Genomic DNA, 23,866 nt, shown 5'->3' on the forward strand with positions numbered 1-23,866 from the left:
CTACATCTACAACTCTACATCTCTACCTCTGCATCTACAACTCTACATCTACAACTCTGCATCTACAACTCTACATCTACAACTCTGCATCTACAACTCTCTACATCTACAACTCTACATCTACAACTCTACATCTACAACTCTCTACATCTACAACTCTACATCTACAAATCTACAACTCTACAACTCTCTACATCTCTACATATACATCTCTACATCTACAACTCTACATCTACAACTCTACATCTCTACAACTCTACATCTACAACTCTCTATATCTCTACATCTACAACTCTACATCTAGAACTCTACATCTACAACTCTCTACGTCTCTACAACTCTACATCTACAACTCTCTACGTCTCTACAACTCTCTACACCTCTACATCTCTACCTCTGCATCTACAACTCTGCATCTACAACTCTCTACATCTACTACTCTACAACTCTCTACATCTACAACTCTGCATCTACAACTCTCTACATCTACTACTCTACAACTCTCTACATCTACAACTCTACATCTACAACTCTACAACTCTCTACATCTACAACTCTACATCTACAACTCTGCATCTACAACTCTACATCTCTACATCTCTGCATCTACAACTCTGCATCTACAACTCTGCATCTACATCTCTGCATCTACAACTCTCTACATCTACAACTCTCTGCATCTACAACTCTCTACATCTACAACTCTACATCTACAACTCTCTACAACTCTACATCTACAACTCTCTACAACTCTACATCTACAACTCTCTACATCTCTACAAATCTACAACTCTCTGCATCTACAACTCTCTACATCACTACATCTACAACTCTCTACAACTCTACATCTCTACATCTACAACTCTACATCTACAACTCTCTACAACTCTACATCTACATCTCTACATCTACAACTCTGCATCTACAACTCTACATCTACATCTCTACAACTCTGCATCTACAACTCTGCATCTACATCTCTGCATCTACAACTCTACAACTCTGCATCTACAACTCTACATCTATAACTCTATATCTCTACATCTACAACTCTATCTCTACATCTACAACTCTACATCTACAACTCTCTACAACTCTGCATCTACATCTCTGCATCTACATCTCTGCATCTACATCTCTGCATCTACAACTCTGCATCTACATCTCTACATCTACAACTCTGCATCTACAACTCTACATCTACAACTCTCTACATCTACAACTCTACATCTACAACTCTGCATCTACAACTCTGCATCTCTACATCTACAACTCTACATCTACAACTCTATCTCTACATCTACAACTCTACATCTACAACTCTCTACAACTCTGCATCTACATCTCTGCATCTACATCTCTGCATCTACATCTCTGCATCTACAACTCTGCATCTACAACTCTCTACATCTAAAACTCCCTACATCTACAACTCTACATCTACAACTCTACATCTACAAATCTACAACTCTCTACATCTCTACATCTACAACTCTACATCTACATCTCTACATCTACAACTCTACATCTACAACTCTACATCTCTACCTCTGCATCTACAACTCTACATCTACAACTCTCTACATCTACAACTCTGCATCTACAACTCTACATCTACAACTCTGCATCTACAACTCTCTACATCTACAACTCTACATCTACAACTCTCTGCATCTACAACTCTACATCTACAACTCTCTACATCTACAACTCTACATCTACAAATCTACAACTCTCTACATCTCTACATCTACAACTCTACATCTACATCTCTACATCTACAACTCTACATCTACAACTCTACATCTCTACCTCTGCATCTACAACTCTACATCTACAACTCTGCATCTACAACTCTACATCTACAACTCTGCATCTACAACTCTCTACATCTACAACTCTACATCTACAACTCTACATCTACAACTCTCTACATCTACAACTCTACATCTACAAATCTACAACTCTACAACTCTCTACATCTCTACATATACATCTCTACATCTACAACTCTACATCTACAACTCTACATCTCTACAACTCTACATCTACAACTCTCTATATCTCTACATCTACAACTCTACATCTAGAACTCTACATCTACAACTCTCTACGTCTCTACAACTCTACATCTACAACTCTCTACGTCTCTACAACTCTCTACACCTCTACATCTCTACCTCTGCATCTACAACTCTGCATCTACAACTCTCTACATCTACTACTCTACAACTCTCTACATCTACAACTCTGCATCTACAACTCTCTACATCTACTACTCTACAACTCTCTACATCTACAACTCTACATCTACAACTCTACAACTCTCTACATCTACAACTCTACATCTACAACTCTGCATCTACAACTCTACATCTCTACATCTCTGCATCTACAACTCTGCATCTACAACTCTGCATCTACATCTCTGCATCTACAACTCTCTACATCTACAACTCTCTGCATCTACAACTCTCTACATCTACAACTCTACATCTACAACTCTCTACAACTCTACATCTACAACTCTCTACAACTCTACATCTACAACTCTCTACATCTCTACAAATCTACAACTCTCTGCATCTACAACTCTCTACATCACTACATCTACAACTCTCTACAACTCTACATCTCTACATCTACAACTCTACATCTACAACTCTCTACAACTCTACATCTACATCTCTACATCTACAACTCTGCATCTACAACTCTACATCTACATCTCTACAACTCTGCATCTACAACTCTGCATCTACATCTCTGCATCTACAACTCTACAACTCTGCATCTACAACTCTACATCTATAACTCTATATCTCTACATCTACAACTCTATCTCTACATCTACAACTCTACATCTACAACTCTCTACAACTCTGCATCTACATCTCTGCATCTACATCTCTGCATCTACATCTCTGCATCTACAACTCTGCATCTACATCTCTACATCTACAACTCTGCATCTACAACTCTACATCTACAACTCTCTACATCTACAACTCTACATCTACAACTCTGCATCTACAACTCTGCATCTCTACATCTACAACTCTACATCTACAACTCTATCTCTACATCTACAACTCTACATCTACAACTCTCTACAACTCTGCATCTACATCTCTGCATCTACATCTCTGCATCTACATCTCTGCATCTACAACTCTGCATCTACAACTCTCTACATCTAAAACTCCCTACATCTACAACTCTACATCTACAACTCTACATCTACAAATCTACAACTCTCTACATCTCTACATCTACAACTCTACATCTACATCTCTACATCTACAACTCTACATCTACAACTCTACATCTCTACCTCTGCATCTACAACTCTACATCTACAACTCTGCATCTACAACTCTACATCTACAACTCTGCATCTACAACTCTCTACATCTACAACTCTGCATCTACAACTCTACATCTACAACTCTGCATCTACAACTCTCTACATCTACAACTCTACATCTACAACTCTCTGCATCTACAACTCTACATCTACAAATCTACAACTCTACAACTCTCTACATCTCTACATATACATCTCTACATCTACAACTCTACATCTACAACTCTACATCTCTACAACTCTACATCTACAACTCTCTATATCTCTACATCTAGAACTCTACATCTAGAACTCTACATCTAGAACTCTCTACATCTACAACTCTACAACTCTCTACATCTACAACTCTACATCTACAACTCTACAACACTCTACATCTACAACTCTACATCTACAACTCTGCATCTACAACTCTACATCTCTACATCTCTGCATCTACAACTCTGCATCTACATCTCTACATCTACAACTCTCTACATCTACAACTCTACAACACTCTACATCTACAACTCTACATCTCTGCATCTACAACTCTGCATCTACAACTCTGCATCTACATCTCTGCATCTACAACTCTCTACATCTACAACTCTCTGCATCTACAACTCTCTACATCTACAACTCTACATCTACAACTCTCTACAACTCTACATCTACAACTCTCTACAACTCTACATCTACAACTCTCTACATCTCTACAACTCTACAACTCTCTGCATCTACAACTCTCTACATCACTACATCTACAACTCTCTACAACTCTACATCTACAACTCTACATCTACAACTCTCTACAACTCTACATCTACATCTCTACATCTACAACTCTGCATCTACATCTACAACTCTACATCTACATCTCTACAACTCTGCATCTACAACTCTGCATCTACATCTCTGCATCTACAACTCTACAACTCTGCATCTACAACTCTACATCTATAACTCTATATCTCTACATCTACAACTCTATCTCTACATCTACAACTCTACATCTACAACTCTCTACAACTCTGCATCTACATCTCTGCATCTACATCTCTGCATCTACAACTCTGCATCTACATCTCTACATCTACAACTCTGCATCTACAACTCTACAACTCTGCATCTCTACATCTACAACTCTACAACTCTGCATCTACAACTCTAAAACTCTGCATCTACAACTCTACATCTACAACTCTGCATCTACAACTCTACATCTACAACTCTGCATCTACAACTCTCTACATCTACAACTCTACATCTACAACTCTACATCTACAACTCTCTACATCTACAACTCTACATCTACAACTCTATCTCTACATCTACAACTCTACATCTACAACTCTCTACAACTCTGCATCTACAACTCTGCATCTCTACATCTACAACTCTACATCTACAACTCTATATCTCTACATCTACAACTCTATATCTCTAAATCTACAACTCTATCTCTACATCTACAACTCTACATCTACAACTCTCTACAACTCTGCATCTACATCTCTGCATCTACATCTCTGCATCTACAACTCTGCATCTACAACTCTCTACATCTAAAACTCCCTACATCTACAACTCTACATCTACAACTCTACATCTACAAATCTACAACTCTCTACATCTCTACATCTACAACTCTACATCTACATCTCTACATCTACAACTCTACATCTACAACTCTACATCTCTACCTCTGCATCTACAACTCTACATCTACAACTCTGCATCTACAACTCTACATCTACAACTCTGCATCTACAACTCTCTACATCTACAACTCTACATCTACAACTCTACATCTACAACTCTCTACATCTACAACTCTACATCTACAAATCTACAACTCTACAACTCTCTACATCTCTACATATACATCTCTACATCTACAACTCTACATCTACAACTCTACATCTCTACAACTCTACATCTACAACTCTCTATATCTCTACATCTACAACTCTACATCTAGAACTCTACATCTACAACTCTCTACGTCTCTACATCACTACATCTACAACTCTCTACAACTCTACATCTCTACATCTACAACTCTACATCTACAACTCTCTACAACTCCACATCTACATCTCTACATCTACAACTCTGCATCTACATCTACAACTCTACATCTACATCTACATCTCTACAACTCTGCATCTACAACTCTGCATCTACATCTCTGCATCTACAACTCTACAACTCTGCATCTACAACTCTACATCTATAACTCTATATCTCTACATCTACAACTCTATCTCTACATCTACAACTCTACATCTACAACTCTCTACAACTCTGCATCTACATCTCTGCATCTACATCTCTGCATCTACAACTCTGCATCTACATCTCTACATCTACAACTCTGCATCTACAACTCTACAACACTCTACATCTACAACTCTACATCTACAACTCTCTACATCTACAACTCTACATCTACAACTCTGCATCTACAACTCTGCATCTCTACATCTACAACTCTACATCTACAACTCTATATCTCTACATCTACAACTCTATCTCTACATCTACAACTCTACATCTACAACTCTCTACAACTCTGCATCTACATCTCTGCATCTACAACTCTGCATCTACAACTCTCTACATCTAAAACTCCCTACATCTACAACTCTACATCTACATCTCTACATCTACAACTCTGCATCTACATCTACAACTCTACATCTACATCTCTACAACTCTGCATCTACAACTCTGCATCTACATCTCTGCATCTACAACTCTACAACTCTGCATCTACAACTCTACAACTCTGCATCTACAACTCTACATCTATAACTCTATATCTCTACATCTACAACTCTATCTCTACATCTACAACTCTACATCTACAACTCTCTACAACTCTGCATCTACATCTCTGCATCTACATCTCTGCATCTACAACTCTGCATCTACATCTCTACATCTACAACTCTGCATCTACAACTCTACAACTCTGCATCTCTACATCTACAACTCTACAACTCTGCATCTACAACTCTAAAACTCTGCATCTACAACTCTACATCTACAACTCTGCATCTACAACTCTACATCTACAACTCTGCATCTACAACTCTCTACATCTACAACTCTACATCTACAACTCTACATCTACAACTCTCTACATCTACAACTCTACATCTACAACTCTATCTCTACATCTACAACTCTACATCTACAACTCTCTACAACTCTGCATCTACAACTCTGCATCTCTACATCTACAACTCTACATCTACAACTCTATATCTCTACATCTACAACTCTATATCTCTAAATCTAAAACTCTATCTCTACATCTACAACTCTACATCTACAACTCTCTACAACTCTGCATCTACATCTCTGCATCTACATCTCTGCATCTACAACTCTGCATCTACAACTCTCTACATCTAAAACTCCCTACATCTACAACTCTACATCTACAACTCTACATCTACAAATCTACAACTCTCTACATCTCTACATCTACAACTCTACATCTACATCTCTACATCTACAACTCTACATCTACAACTCTACATCTCTACCTCTGCATCTACAACTCTACATCTACAACTCTGCATCTACAACTCTACATCTACAACTCTGCATCTACAACTCTCTACATCTACAACTCTACATCTACAACTCTACATCTACAACTCTCTACATCTACAACTCTACATCTACAAATCTACAACTCTACAACTCTCTACATCTCTACATATACATCTCTACATCTACAACTCTACATCTACAACTCTACATCTCTACAACTCTACATCTACAACTCTCTATATCTCTACATCTACAACTCTACATCTAGAACTCTACATCTACAACTCTCTACGTCTCTACAACTCTACATCTACAACTCTCTACGTCTCTACAACTCTCTACACCTCTACATCTCTACCTCTGCATCTACAACTCTGCATCTACAACTCTCTACATCTACTACTCTACAACTCTCTACATCTACAACTCTGCATCTACAACTCTCTACATCTACTACTCTACAACTCTCTACATCTACAACTCTACATCTACAACTCTACAACTCTCTACATCTACAACTCTACATCTACAACTCTGCATCTACAACTCTACATCTCTACATCTCTGCATCTACAACTCTGCATCTACAACTCTGCATCTACATCTCTGCATCTACAACTCTCTACATCTACAACTCTCTGCATCTACAACTCTCTACATCTACAACTCTACATCTACAACTCTCTACAACTCTACATCTACAACTCTCTACAACTCTACATCTACAACTCTCTACATCTCTACAAATCTACAACTCTCTGCATCTACAACTCTCTACATCACTACATCTACAACTCTCTACAACTCTACATCTCTACATCTACAACTCTACATCTACAACTCTCTACAACTCTACATCTACATCTCTACATCTACAACTCTGCATCTACAACTCTACATCTACATCTCTACAACTCTGCATCTACAACTCTGCATCTACATCTCTGCATCTACAACTCTACAACTCTGCATCTACAACTCTACATCTATAACTCTATATCTCTACATCTACAACTCTATCTCTACATCTACAACTCTACATCTACAACTCTCTACAACTCTGCATCTACATCTCTGCATCTACATCTCTGCATCTACATCTCTGCATCTACAACTCTGCATCTACATCTCTACATCTACAACTCTGCATCTACAACTCTACAACACTCTACATCTACAACTCTCTACAACTCTGCATCTACATCTCTGCATCTACATCTCTGCATCTACAACTCTGCATCTACATCTCTACATCTACAACTCTGCATCTACAACTCTACAACTCTGCATCTCTACATCTACAACTCTACAACTCTGCATCTACAACTCTAAAACTCTGCATCTACAACTCTACATCTACAACTCTGCATCTACAACTCTCTACATCTACAACTCTACATCTACAACTCTACATCTACAACTCTCTACATCTACAACTCTACATCTACAACTCTATCTCTACATCTACAACTCTACATCTACAACTCTCTACAACTCTGCATCTACAACTCTGCATCTCTACATCTACAACTCTACATCTACAACTCTATATCTCTACATCTACAACTCTATATCTCTAAATCTACAACTCTATCTCTACATCTACAACTCTACATCTACAACTCTCTACAACTCTGCATCTACATCTCTGCATCTACATCTCTGCATCTACAACTCTGCATCTACAACTCTCTACATCTAAAACTCCCTACATCTACAACTCTACATCTACAACTCTACATCTACAAATCTACAACTCTCTACATCTCTACATCTACAACTCTACATCTACATCTCTACATCTACAACTCTACATCTACAACTCTACATCTCTACCTCTGCATCTACAACTCTACATCTACAACTCTGCATCTACAACTCTACATCTACAACTCTGCATCTACAACTCTCTACATCTACAACTCTACATCTACAACTCTACATCTACAACTCTCTACATCTACAACTCTACATCTACAAATCTACAACTCTACAACTCTCTACATCTCTACATATACATCTCTACATCTACAACTCTACATCTACAACTCTACATCTACAACTCTACATCTCTACAACTCTACATCTACAACTCTCTATATCTCTACATCTACAACTCTACATCTAGAACTCTACATCTACAACTCTCTACGTCTCTACAACTCTACATCTACAACTCTCTACGTCTCTACAACTCTCTACACCTCTACATCTCTACCTCTGCATCTACAACTCTGCATCTACAACTCTCTACATCTACTACTCTACAACTCTCTACATCTACAACTCTACATCTACAACTCTACAACACTCTACATCTACAACTCTACATCTACAACTCTGCATCTACAACTCTACATCTCTACATCTCTGCATCTACAACTCTGCATCTACAACTCTGCATCTACATCTCTGCATCTACAACTCTCTACATCTACAACTCTCTGCATCTACAACTCTCTACATCTACAACTCTACATCTACAACTCTCTACAACTCTACATCTACAACTCTCTACAACTCTACATCTACAACTCTCTACATCTCTACAACTCTACAACTCTCTGCATCTACAACTCTCTACATCACTACATCTACAACTCTCTACAACTCTACATCTCTACATCTACAACTCTACATCTACAACTCTCTACAACTCCACATCTACATCTCTACATCTACAACTCTGCATCTACATCTACAACTCTACATCTACATCTACATCTCTACAACTCTGCATCTACAACTCTGCATCTACATCTCTGCATCTACAACTCTACAACTCTGCATCTACAACTCTACATCTATAACTCTATATCTCTACATCTACAACTCTATCTCTACATCTACAACTCTACATCTACAACTCTCTACAACTCTGCATCTACATCTCTGCATCTACATCTCTGCATCTACAACTCTGCATCTACATTTCTACATCTACAACTCTGCATCTACAACTCTACAACACTCTACATCTACAACTCTACATCTACAACTCTCTACATCTACAACTCTACATCTACAACTCTGCATCTACAACTCTGCATCTCTACATCTACAACTCTACATCTACAACTCTATATCTCTACATCTACAACTCTATCTCTACATCTACAACTCTACATCTACAACTCTCTACAACTCTGCATCTACATCTCTGCATCTACAACTCTGCATCTACAACTCTCTACATCTAAAACTCCCTACATCTACAACTCTACATCTACATCTCTACATCTACAACTCTGCATCTACATCTACAACTCTACATCTACATCTCTACAACTCTGCATCTACAACTCTGCATCTACATCTCTGCATCTACAACTCTACAACTCTGCATCTACAACTCTACAACTCTGCATCTACAACTCTACATCTATAACTCTATATCTCTACATCTACAACTCTATCTCTACATCTACAACTCTACATCTACAACTCTCTACAACTCTGCATCTACATCTCTGCATCTACATCTCTGCATCTACAACTCTGCATCTACATCTCTACATCTACAACTCTGCATCTACAACTCTACAACTCTGCATCTCTACATCTACAACTCTACAACTCTGCATCTACAACTCTAAAACTCTGCATCTACAACTCTACATCTACAACTCTGCATCTACAACTCTACATCTACAACTCTGCATCTACAACTCTCTACATCTACAACTCTACATCTACAACTCTACATCTACAACTCTCTACATCTACAACTCTACATCTACAACTCTATCTCTACATCTACAACTCTACATCTACAACTCTCTACAACTCTGCATCTACAACTCTGCATCTCTACATCTACAACTCTACATCTACAACTCTATATCTCTACATCTACAACTCTATATCTCTAAATCTAAAACTCTATCTCTACATCTACAACTCTACATCTACAACTCTCTACAACTCTGCATCTACATCTCTGCATCTACATCTCTGCATCTACAACTCTGCATCTACAACTCTCTACATCTAAAACTCCCTACATCTACAACTCTACATCTACAACTCTACATCTACAAATCTACAACTCTCTACATCTCTACATCTACAACTCTGCATCTACAACTCTGCATCTACATCTCTGCATCTACAACTCTACAACTCTGCATCTACAACTCTACATCTATAACTCTATATCTCTACATCTACAACTCTATCTCTACATCTACAACTCTACATCTACAACTCTCTACAACTCTGCATCTACATCTCTGCATCTACATCTCTGCATCTACAACTCTGCATCTACATCTCTACATCTACAACTCTGCATCTACAACTCTACAACACTCTACATCTACAACTCTACATCTACAACTCTCTACATCTACAACTCTACATCTACAACTCTGCATCTACAACTCTGCATCTCTACATCTACAACTCTACATCTACAACTCTATATCTCTACATCTACAACTCTATCTCTACATCTACAACTCTACATCTACAACTCTCTACAACTCTGCATCTACATCTCTGCATCTACAACTCTGCATCTACAACTCTCTACATCTAAAACTCCCTACATCTACAACTCTACATCTACATCTCTACATCTACAACTCTGCATCTACATCTACAACTCTACATCTACATCTCTACAACTCTGCATCTACAACTCTGCATCTACATCTCTGCATCTACAACTCTACAACTCTGCATCTACAACTCTACAACTCTGCATCTACAACTCTACATCTATAACTCTATATCTCTACATCTACAACTCTATCTCTACATCTACAACTCTACATCTACAACTCTCTACAACTCTGCATCTACATCTCTGCATCTACATCTCTGCATCTACAACTCTGCATCTACATCTCTACATCTACAACTCTGCATCTACAACTCTACAACTCTGCATCTCTACATCTACAACTCTACAACTCTGCATCTACAACTCTAAAACTCTGCATCTACAACTCTACATCTACAACTCTGCATCTACAACTCTACATCTACAACTCTGCATCTACAACTCTCTACATCTACAACTCTACATCTACAACTCTACATCTACAACTCTCTACATCTACAACTCTACATCTACAACTCTATCTCTACATCTACAACTCTACATCTACAACTCTCTACAACTCTGCATCTACAACTCTGCATCTCTACATCTACAACTCTATATCTCTACATCTACAACTCTATATCTCTAAATCTAAAACTCTATCTCTACATCTACAACTCTACATCTACAACTCTCTACAACTCTGCATCTACATCTCTGCATCTACATCTCTGCATCTACAACTCTGCATCTACAACTCTCTACATCTAAAACTCCCTACATCTACAACTCTACATCTACAACTCTACATCTACAAATCTACAACTCTCTACATCTCTACATCTACAACTCTACATCTACATCTCTACATCTACAACTCTACATCTACAACTCTACATCTCTACCTCTGCATCTACAACTCTACATCTACAACTCTGCATCTACAACTCTACATCTACAACTCTGCATCTACAACTCTCTACATCTACAACTCTACATCTACAACTCTACATCTACAACTCTCTACATCTACAACTCTACATCTACAAATCTACAACTCTACAACTCTCTACATCTCTACATATACATCTCTACATCTACAACTCTACATCTACAACTCTACATCTCTACAACTCTACATCTACAACTCTCTATATCTCTACATCTACAACTCTACATCTAGAACTCTACATCTACAACTCTCTACGTCTCTACAACTCTACATCTACAACTCTCTACGTCTCTACAACTCTCTACACCTCTACATCTCTACCTCTGCATCTACAACTCTGCATCTACAACTCTCTACATCTACTACTCTACAACTCTCTACATCTACAACTCTGCATCTACAACTCTCTACATTTACTACTCTACAACTCTCTACATCTACAACTCTACATCTACAACTCTACAACTCTCTACATCTACAACTCTACATCTACAACTCTGCATCTACAACTCTACATCTCTACATCTCTGCATCTACAACTCTGCATCTACAACTCTGCATCTACATCTCTGCATCTACAACTCTCTACATCTACAACTCTCTGCATCTACAACTCTCTACATCTACAACTCTACATCTACAACTCTCTACAACTCTACATCTACAACTCTCTACAACTCTACATCTACAACTCTCTACATCTCTACAAATCTACAACTCTCTGCATCTACAACTCTCTACATCACTACATCTACAACTCTCTACAACTCTACATCTCTACATCTACAACTCTACATCTACAACTCTCTACAACTCTACATCTACATCTCTACATCTACAACTCTGCATCTACAACTCTACATCTACATCTCTACAACTCTGCATCTACAACTCTGCATCTACATCTCTGCATCTACAACTCTACAACTCTGCATCTACAACTCTACATCTATAACTCTATATCTCTACATCTACAACTCTATCTCTACATCTACAACTCTACATCTACAACTCTCTACAACTCTGCATCTACATCTCTGCATCTACATCTCTGCATCTACATCTCTGCATCTACAACTCTGCATCTACATCTCTACATCTACAACTCTGCATCTACAACTCTACAACACTCTACATCTACAACTCTCTACAACTCTGCATCTACATCTCTGCATCTACATCTCTGCATCTACAACTCTGCATCTACATCTCTACATCTACAACTCTGCATCTACAACTCTACAACTCTGCATCTCTACATCTACAACTCTACAACTCTGCATCTACAACTCTAAAACTCTGCATCTACAACTCTACATCTACAACTCTGCATCTACAACTCTACATCTACAACTCTGCATCTACAACTCTCTACATCTACAACTCTACATCTACAACTCTACATCTACAACTCTCTACATCTACAACTCTACATCTACAACTCTATCTCTACATCTACAACTCTACATCTACAACTCTCTACAACTCTGCATCTACAACTCTGCATCTCTACATCTACAACTCTACATCTACAACTCTATATCTCTACATCTACAACTCTATATCTCTAAATCTACAACTCTATCTCTACATCTACAACTCTACATCTACAACTCTCTACAACTCTGCATCTACATCTCTGCATCTACATCTCTGCATCTACAACTCTGCATCTACAACTCTCTACATCTAAAACTCCCTACATCTACAACTCTACATCTACAACTCTACATCTACAAATCTACAACTCTCTACATCTCTACATCTACAACTCTACATCTACATCTCTACATCTACAACTCTACATCTACAACTCTACATCTCTACCTCTGCATCTACAACTCTACATCTACAACTCTGCATCTACAACTCTACATCTACAACTCTGCATCTACAACTCTCTACATCTACAACTCTACATCTACAACTCTACATCTACAACTCTCTACATCTACAACTCTACATCTACAAATCTACAACTCTACAACTCTCTACATCTCTACATATACATCTCTACATCTACAACTCTACATCTACAACTCTACATCTCTACAACTCTACATCTACAACTCTCTATATCTCTACATCTACAACTCTACATCTAGAACTCTACATCTACAACTCTCTACGTCTCTACAACTCTACATCTACAACTCTCTACGTCTCTACAACTCTCTACACCTCTACATCTCTACCTCTGCATCTACAACTCTGCATCTACAACTCTCTACATCTACTACTCTACAACTCTCTACATCTACAACTCTGCATCTACAACTCTCTACATCTACTACTCTACAACTCTCTACATCTACAACTCTACATCTACAACTCTACAACTCTCTACATCTACAACTCTACATCTACAACTCTGCATCTACAACTCTACATCTCTACATCTCTGCATCTACAACTCTGCATCTACAACTCTGCATCTACATCTCTGCATCTACAACTCTCTACATCTACAACTCTCTGCATCTACAACTCTCTACATCTACAACTCTACATCTACAACTCTCTACAACTCTACATCTACAACTCTCTACAACTCTACATCTACAACTCTCTACATCTCTACAAATCTACAACTCTCTGCATCTACAACTCTCTACATCACTACATCTACAACTCTCTACAACTCTACATCTCTACATCTACAACTCTACATCTACAACTCTCTACAACTCTACATCTACATCTCTACATCTACAACTCTGCATCTACAACTCTACATCTACAACTCTACAACTCTGCATCTACAACTCTACATCTATAACTCTATATCTCTACATCTACAACTCTATCTCTACATCTACAACTCTACATCTACAACTCTCTACAACTCTGCATCTACATCTCTGCATCTACATCTCTGCATCTACATCTCTGCATCTACAACTCTGCATCTACATCTCTACATCTACAACTCTGCATCTACAACTCTACAACACTCTACATCTACAACTCTACATCTACAACTCTCTACATCTACAACTCTACATCTACAACTCTGCATCTACAACTCTGCATCTCTACATCTACAACTCTACATCTACAACTCTATCTCTACATCTACAACTCTACATCTACAACTCTCTACAACTCTGCATCTACATCTCTGCATCTACATCTCTGCATCTACATCTCTGCATCTACAACTCTGCATCTACAACTCTCTACATCTAAAACTCCCTACATCTACAACTCTACATCTACAACTCTACATCTACAAATCTACAACTCTCTACATCTCTACATCTACAACTCTACATCTACATCTCTACATCTACAACTCTACATCTACAACTCTACATCTCTACCTCTGCATCTACAACTCTACATCTACAACTCTGCATCTACAACTCTACATCTACAACTCTGCATCTACAACTCTCTACATCTACAACTCTGCATCTACAACTCTACATCTACAACTCTGCATCTACAACTCTCTACATCTACAACTCTACATCTACAACTCTCTGCATCTACAACTCTACATCTACAAATCTACAACTCTACAACTCTCTACATCTCTACATATACATCTCTACATCTACAACTCTACATCTACAACTCTACATCTCTACAACTCTACATCTACAACTCTCTATATCTCTACATCTAGAACTCTACATCTAGAACTCTACATCTACAACTCTCTACATCTACAACTCTACAACTCTCTACATCTACAACTCTACATCTACAACTCTACAACACTCTACATCTACAACTCTACATCTACAACTCTGCATCTACAACTCTACATCTCTACATCTCTGCATCTACAACTCTGCATCTACATCTCTACATCTACAACTCTCTACATCTACAACTCTACAACACTCTACATCTACAACTCTACATCTCTGCATCTACAACTCTGCATCTACAACTCTGCATCTACATCTCTGCATCTACAACTCTCTACATCTACAACTCTCTGCATCTACAACTCTCTACATCTACAACTCTACATCTACAACTCTCTACAACTCTACATCTACAACTCTCTACAACTCTACATCTACAACTCTCTACATCTCTACAACTCTACAACTCTCTGCATCTACAACTCTCTACATCACTACATCTACAACTCTCTACAACTCTACATCTACAACTCTACATATACAACTCTCTACAACTCCACATCTACATCTCTACATCTACAACTCTGCATCTACATCTACAACTCTACATCTACATCTCTACAACTCTGCATCTACAACTCTGCATCTACATCTCTGCATCTACAACTCTACAACTCTGCATCTACAACTCTACATCTATAACTCTATATCTCTACATCTACAACTCTATCTCTACATCTACAACTCTACATCTACAACTCTGCATCTACATCTCTGCATCTACATCTCTGCATCTACAACTCTGCATCTACATCTCTACATCTACAACTCTGCATCTACAACTCTACAACTCTGCATCTCTACATCTACAACTCTACAACTCTGCATCTACAACTCTAAAACTCTGCATCTACAACTCTACATCTACAACTCTGCATCTACAACTCTACATCTACAACTCTGCATCTACAACTCTCTACATCTACAACTCTACATCTACAACTCTACATCTACAACTCTCTACATCTACAACTCTACATCTACAACTCTATCTCTACATCTACAACTCTACATCTACAACTCTCTACAACTCTGCATCTACAACTCTGCATCTCTACATCTACAACTCTACATCTACAACTCTATATCTCTACATCTACAACTCTATATCTCTAAATCTACAACTCTATCTCTACATCTACAACTCTACATCTACAACTCTCTACAACTCTGCATCTACATCTCTGCATCTACATCTCTGCATCTACAACTCTGCATCTACAACTCTCTACATCTAAAACTCCCTACATCTACAACTCTACATCTACAACTCTACATCTACAAATCTACAACTCTCTACATCTCTACATCTACAACTCTACATCTACATCTCTACATCTACAACTCTACATCTACAACTCTACATCTCTACCTCTGCATCTACAACTCTACATCTACAACTCTGCATCTACAACTCTACATCTACAACTCTGCATCTACAACTCTCTACATCTACAACTCTACATCTACAACTCTACATCTACAACTCTCTACATCTACAACTCTACATCTACAAATCTACAACTCTACAACTCTCTACATCTCTACATATACATCTCTACATCTACAACTCTACATCTACAACTCTACATCTTTACAACTCTACATCTACAACTCTCTATATCTCTACATCTACAACTCTACATCTAGAACTCTACATCTACAACTCTCTACGTCTCTACAACTCTACATCTACAACTCTCTACGTCTCTACAACTCTCTACACCTCTACATCTCTACCTCTGCATCTACAACTCTGCATCTACAACTCTCTACATCTACTACTCTACAACTCTCTACATCTACAACTCTACATCTACAACTCTACAACACTCTACATCTACAACTCTACATCTACAACTCTGCATCTACAACTCTACATCTCTACATCTCTGCATCTACAACTCTGCATCTACAACTCTGCATCTACATCTCTGCATCTACAACTCTCTACATCTACAACTCTCTGCATCTACAACTCTCTACATCTACAACTCTACATCTACAACTCTCTACAACTCTACATCTACAACTCTCTACAACTCTACATCTACAACTCTCTACATCTCTACAACTCTACAACTCTCTGCATCTACAACTCTCTACATCACTACATCTACAACTCTCTACAACTCTACATCTCTACATCTACAACTCTACATCTACAACTCTCTACAACTCCACATCTACATCTCTACATCTACAACTCTGCATCTACATCTACAACTCTACATCTACATCTACATCTCTACAACTCTGCATCTACAACTCTGCATCTACATCTCTGCATCTACAACTCTACAACTCTGCATCTACAACTCTACATCTATAACTCTATATCTCTACATCTACAACTCTATCTCTACATCTACAACTCTACATCTACAACTCTCTACAACTCTGCATCTACATCTCTGCATCTACATCTCTGCATCTACAACTCTGCATCTACATCTCTACATCTACAACTCTACATCTACAACTCTACATCTACAACTCTCTACATCTACAACTCTACATCTACAACTCTATCTCTACATCTACAACTCTACATCTACAACTCTCTACAACTCTGCATCTACAACTCTGCATCTCTACATCTACAACTCTACATCTACAACTCTATATCTCTACATCTACAACTCTATATCTCTAAATCTACAACTCTATCTCTACATCTACAACTCTACATCTACAACTCTCTACAACTCTGCATCTACATCTCTGCATCTACATCTCTGCATCTACAACTCTGCATCTACAACTCTCTACATCTAAAACTCCCTACATCTACAACTCTACATCTACAACTCTACATCTACAAATCTACAACTCTCTACATCTCTACATCTACAACTCTACATCTACATCTCTACATCTACAACTCTACATCTACAACTCTACATCTCTACCTCTGCATCTACAACTCTACATCTACAACTCTGCATCTACAACTCTACATCTACAACTCTGCATCTACAACTCTCTACATCTACAACTCTACATCTACAACTCTACATCTACAACTCTCTACATCTACAACTCTACATCTACAAATCTACAACTCTACAACTCTCTACATCTCTACATATACATCTCTACATCTACAACTCTACATCTACAACTCTACATCTCTACAACTCTACATCTACAACTCTCTATATCTCTACATCTACAACTCTACATCTAGAACTCTACATCTACAACTCTCTACGTCTCTACAACTCTACATCTACAACTCTCTACGTCTCTACAACTCTCTACACCTCTACATCTCTACCTCTGCATCTACAACTCTGCATCTACAACTCTCTACATCTACTACTCTACAACTCTCTACATCTACAACTCTACATCTACAACTCTACAACACTCTACATCTACAACTCTACATCTACAACTCTGCATCTACAACTCTACATCTCTACATCTCTGCATCTACAACTCTGCATCTACAACTCTGCATCTACATCTCTGCATCTACAACTCTCTACATCTACAACTCTCTGCATCTACAACTCTCTACATCTACAACTCTACATCTACAACTCTCTACAACTCTACATCTACAACTCTCTACAACTCTACATCTACAACTCTCTACATCTCTACAACTCTACAACTCTCTGCATCTACAACTCTCTACATCACTACATCTACAACTCTCTACAACTCTACATCTCTACATCTACAACTCTACATCTACAACTCTCTACAACTCCACATCTACATCTCTACATCTACAACTCTGCATCTACATCTACAACTCTACATCTACATCTACATCTCTACAACTCTGCATCTACAACTCTGCATCTACATCTCTGCATCTACAACTCTACAACTCTGCATCTACAACTCTACATCTATAACTCTATATCTCTACATCTACAACTCTATCTCTACATCTACAACTCTACATCTACAACTCTCTACAACTCTGCATCTACATCTCTGCATCTACATCTCTGCATCTACAACTCTGCATCTACATCTCTACATCTACAACTCTGCATCTACAACTCTACAACACTCTACATCTACAACTCTACATCTACAACTCTCTACATCTACAACTCTACATCTACAACTCTGCATCTACAACTCTGCATCTCTACATCTACAACTCTACATCTACAACTCTATATCTCTACATCTACAACTCTACATCTACAACTCTCTACAACTCTGCATCTACATCTCTGCATCTACAACTCTGCATCTACAACTCTACAACACTCTACATCTACAACTCTACATCTACAACTCTCTACATCTACAACTCTACATCTACAACTCTGCATCTACAACTCTGCATCTCTACATCTACAACTCTACATCTACAACTCTATATCTCTACATCTACAACTCTACATCTACAACTCTCTACAACTCTGCATCTACATCTCTGCATCTACAACTCTGCATCTACAACTCTCTACATCTAAAACTCCCTACATCTACAACTCTACATCTACAACTCTACATCTACAAATCTACAACTCTCTACATCTCTACATCTACAACTCTACATCTACATCTCTACATCTACAACTCTACATCTACAACTCTACATCTCTACCTCTGCATCTACAACTCTACATCTACAACTCTGCATCTACAACTCTACATCTACAACTCTGCATCTACAACTCTCTACATCTACAACTCTACATCTACAACTCTCTACATCTACAACTCTACATCTACAAATCTACAACTCTACAACTCTCTACATCTCTACATATACATCTCTACATCTACAACTCTACATCTACAACTCTACATCTCTACAACTCTACATCTACAACTCTCTATATCTCTACATCTACAACTCTACATCTAGAACTCTACATCTACAACTCTCTACATCTACAACTCTACAACTCTCTACATCTACAACTCTACATCTACAACTCTACAACACTCTACATCTACAACTCTACATCTACAACTCTGCATCTACAACTCTACATCTCTACATCTCTGCATCTACAACTCTGCATCTACATCTCTACATCTACAACTCTCTACATCTACAACTCTACAACACTCTACATCTACAACTCTACATCTCTGCATCTACAACTCTACATCTACAACTCTCTGCATCTACAACTCTCTACATCTACAACTCTACATCTACAACTCTCTACAACTCTACATCTACAACTCTCTACAACTCTACATCTACAACTCTCTACATCTCTACAACTCTACAACTCTCTGCATCTACAACTCTCTACATCACTACATCTACAACTCTCTACAACTCTACATCTACAACTCTACATCTACAACTCTCTACAACTCTACATCTACATCTCTACATCTACAACTCTGCATCTACATCTACAACTCTACATCTACATCTCTACAACTCTGCATCTACAACTCTGCATCTACATCTCTGCATCTACAACTCTACAACTCTGCATCTACAACTCTACATCTATAACTCTATATCTCTACATCTACAACTCTATCTCTACATCTACAACTCTACATCTACAACTCTCTACAACTCTGCATCTACATCTCTGCATCTACATCTCTGCATCTACAACTCTGCATCTACATCTCTACATCTACAACTCTGCATCTACAACTCTACAACTCTGCATCTACAACTCTGCATCTCTACATCTACAACTCTGCATCTCTACATCTACAACTCTACAACTCTGCATCTACAACTCTACAACTCTGCATCTACAACTCTACATCTACAACTCTATATCTCTACATCTACAACTCTACATCTACAACTCTATCTCTACATCTACAACTCTACATCTACAACTCTCTACATCTCTACAACTCTGCATCTACATCTCTGCATCTACATCTCTGCATCTACATCTCTGCATCTACAACTCTGCATCTACAACTCTACAACTCTGCATCTACAACTCTGCATCTCTACATCTACAACTCTACAACTCTGCATCTACAACTCTGCATCTACAACTCTACAACTCTGCATCTACAACTCTGCATCTCTACATCTACAACTCTACAACTCTACATCTACAACTCTCTACAACTCTGCATCTACATCTCTGCATCTACATCTCTGCATCTACAACTCTGCATCTACATCTCTGCATCTACAACTCTACATCTACAACTCAATATCTCTACATCTACAACTCTATCTCTACATCTACAACTCTGCATCTACATCTCTGCATCTACATCTCTGCATCTACATCTCTACATCTACAACTCTGCATCTCTACATCTACAACTCTACAACTCTGCATCTACAACTCTACATCTACAACTCTATATCTCTACATCTACAACTCTACATCTACAACTCTATCTCTACATCTACAACTCTACATCTACAACTCTCTACATCTCTACAACTCTGCATCTACAACTCTATATCTCTACATCTACAACTCTATCTCTACATCTACAACTCTACATCTACAACTCTCTACATCTCTACAACTCTGCATCTACAACTCTGCATCTACATCTCTACATCTACAACTCTGCATCTACAACTCTACAACACTCTACATCTACAACTCTACATCTACAACTCTCTACATCTACAACTCTACATCTACATCTCTGCATCTACAACTCTGCATCTACAACTCTCTACATCTAAAACTCCCTACATCTACAACTCTACATCTACAACTCTACATCTACAAATCTACAACTCTCTACATCTCTACATCTACAACTCTACATCTACATCTCTACATCTACAACTCTACATCTACAACTCTACATCTCTACCTCTGCATCTACAACTCTACATCTACAACTCTGCATCTACAACTCTACATCTACAACTCTGCATCTACAACTCTCTACATCTACAACTCTACATCTACAACTCTCTACATCTACAACTCTACATCTACAAATCTACAACTCTACAACTCTCTACATCTCTACATATACATCTCTACATCTACAACTCTACATCTCTACAACTCTACATCTACAACTCTCTATATCTCTACATCTACAACTCTACATCTAGAACTCTACATCTACAACTCTCTACATCTACAACTCTACAACTCTCTACATCTACAACTCTACATCTACAACTCTGCATCTACAACTCTACATCTCTACATCTACAACTCTACATCTACAACTCTATCTCTACATCTACAACTCTACATCTACAACTCTCTACATCTCTACAACTCTGCATCTACATCTCTGCATCTACAACTCTGCATCTACAACTCTACAACTCTGCATCTACAACTCTGCATCTCTACATCTACAACTCTACAACTCTGCATCTACAACTCTACAACTCTGCATCTACAACTCTGCATCTCTACATCTACAACTCTACATCTACAACTCTCTACAACTCTACATCTACAACTCTACATCTACAACTCTCTACAACTCTGCATCTACATCTCTGCATCTACATCTCTGCATCTACATCTCTACATCTACAACTCTGCATCTCTACATCTACAACTCTACAACTCTGCATCTACAACTCTACATCTACAACTCTATATCTCTACATCTACAACTCTACATCTACAACTCTATCTCTACATCTACAACTCTACATCTACAACTCTCTACATCTACAACTCTACATCTACAAATCTACAACTCTACAACTCTCTACATCTCTACATATACATCTCTACATCTACAACTCTACATCTACAACTCTACATCTCTACAACTCTACATCTACAACTCTCTATATCTCTACATCTACAACTCTACATCTAGAACTCTACATCTACAACTCTCTACATCTACAACTCTACAACTCT

Source organism: Gasterosteus aculeatus, unplaced genomic scaffold (genome assembly GCF_964276395.1).
Source record: "Gasterosteus aculeatus unplaced genomic scaffold, fGasAcu3.hap1.1 HAP1_SCAFFOLD_22, whole genome shotgun sequence".
NCBI classification, from domain to species: domain Eukaryota; kingdom Metazoa; phylum Chordata; class Actinopteri; order Perciformes; family Gasterosteidae; genus Gasterosteus; species Gasterosteus aculeatus.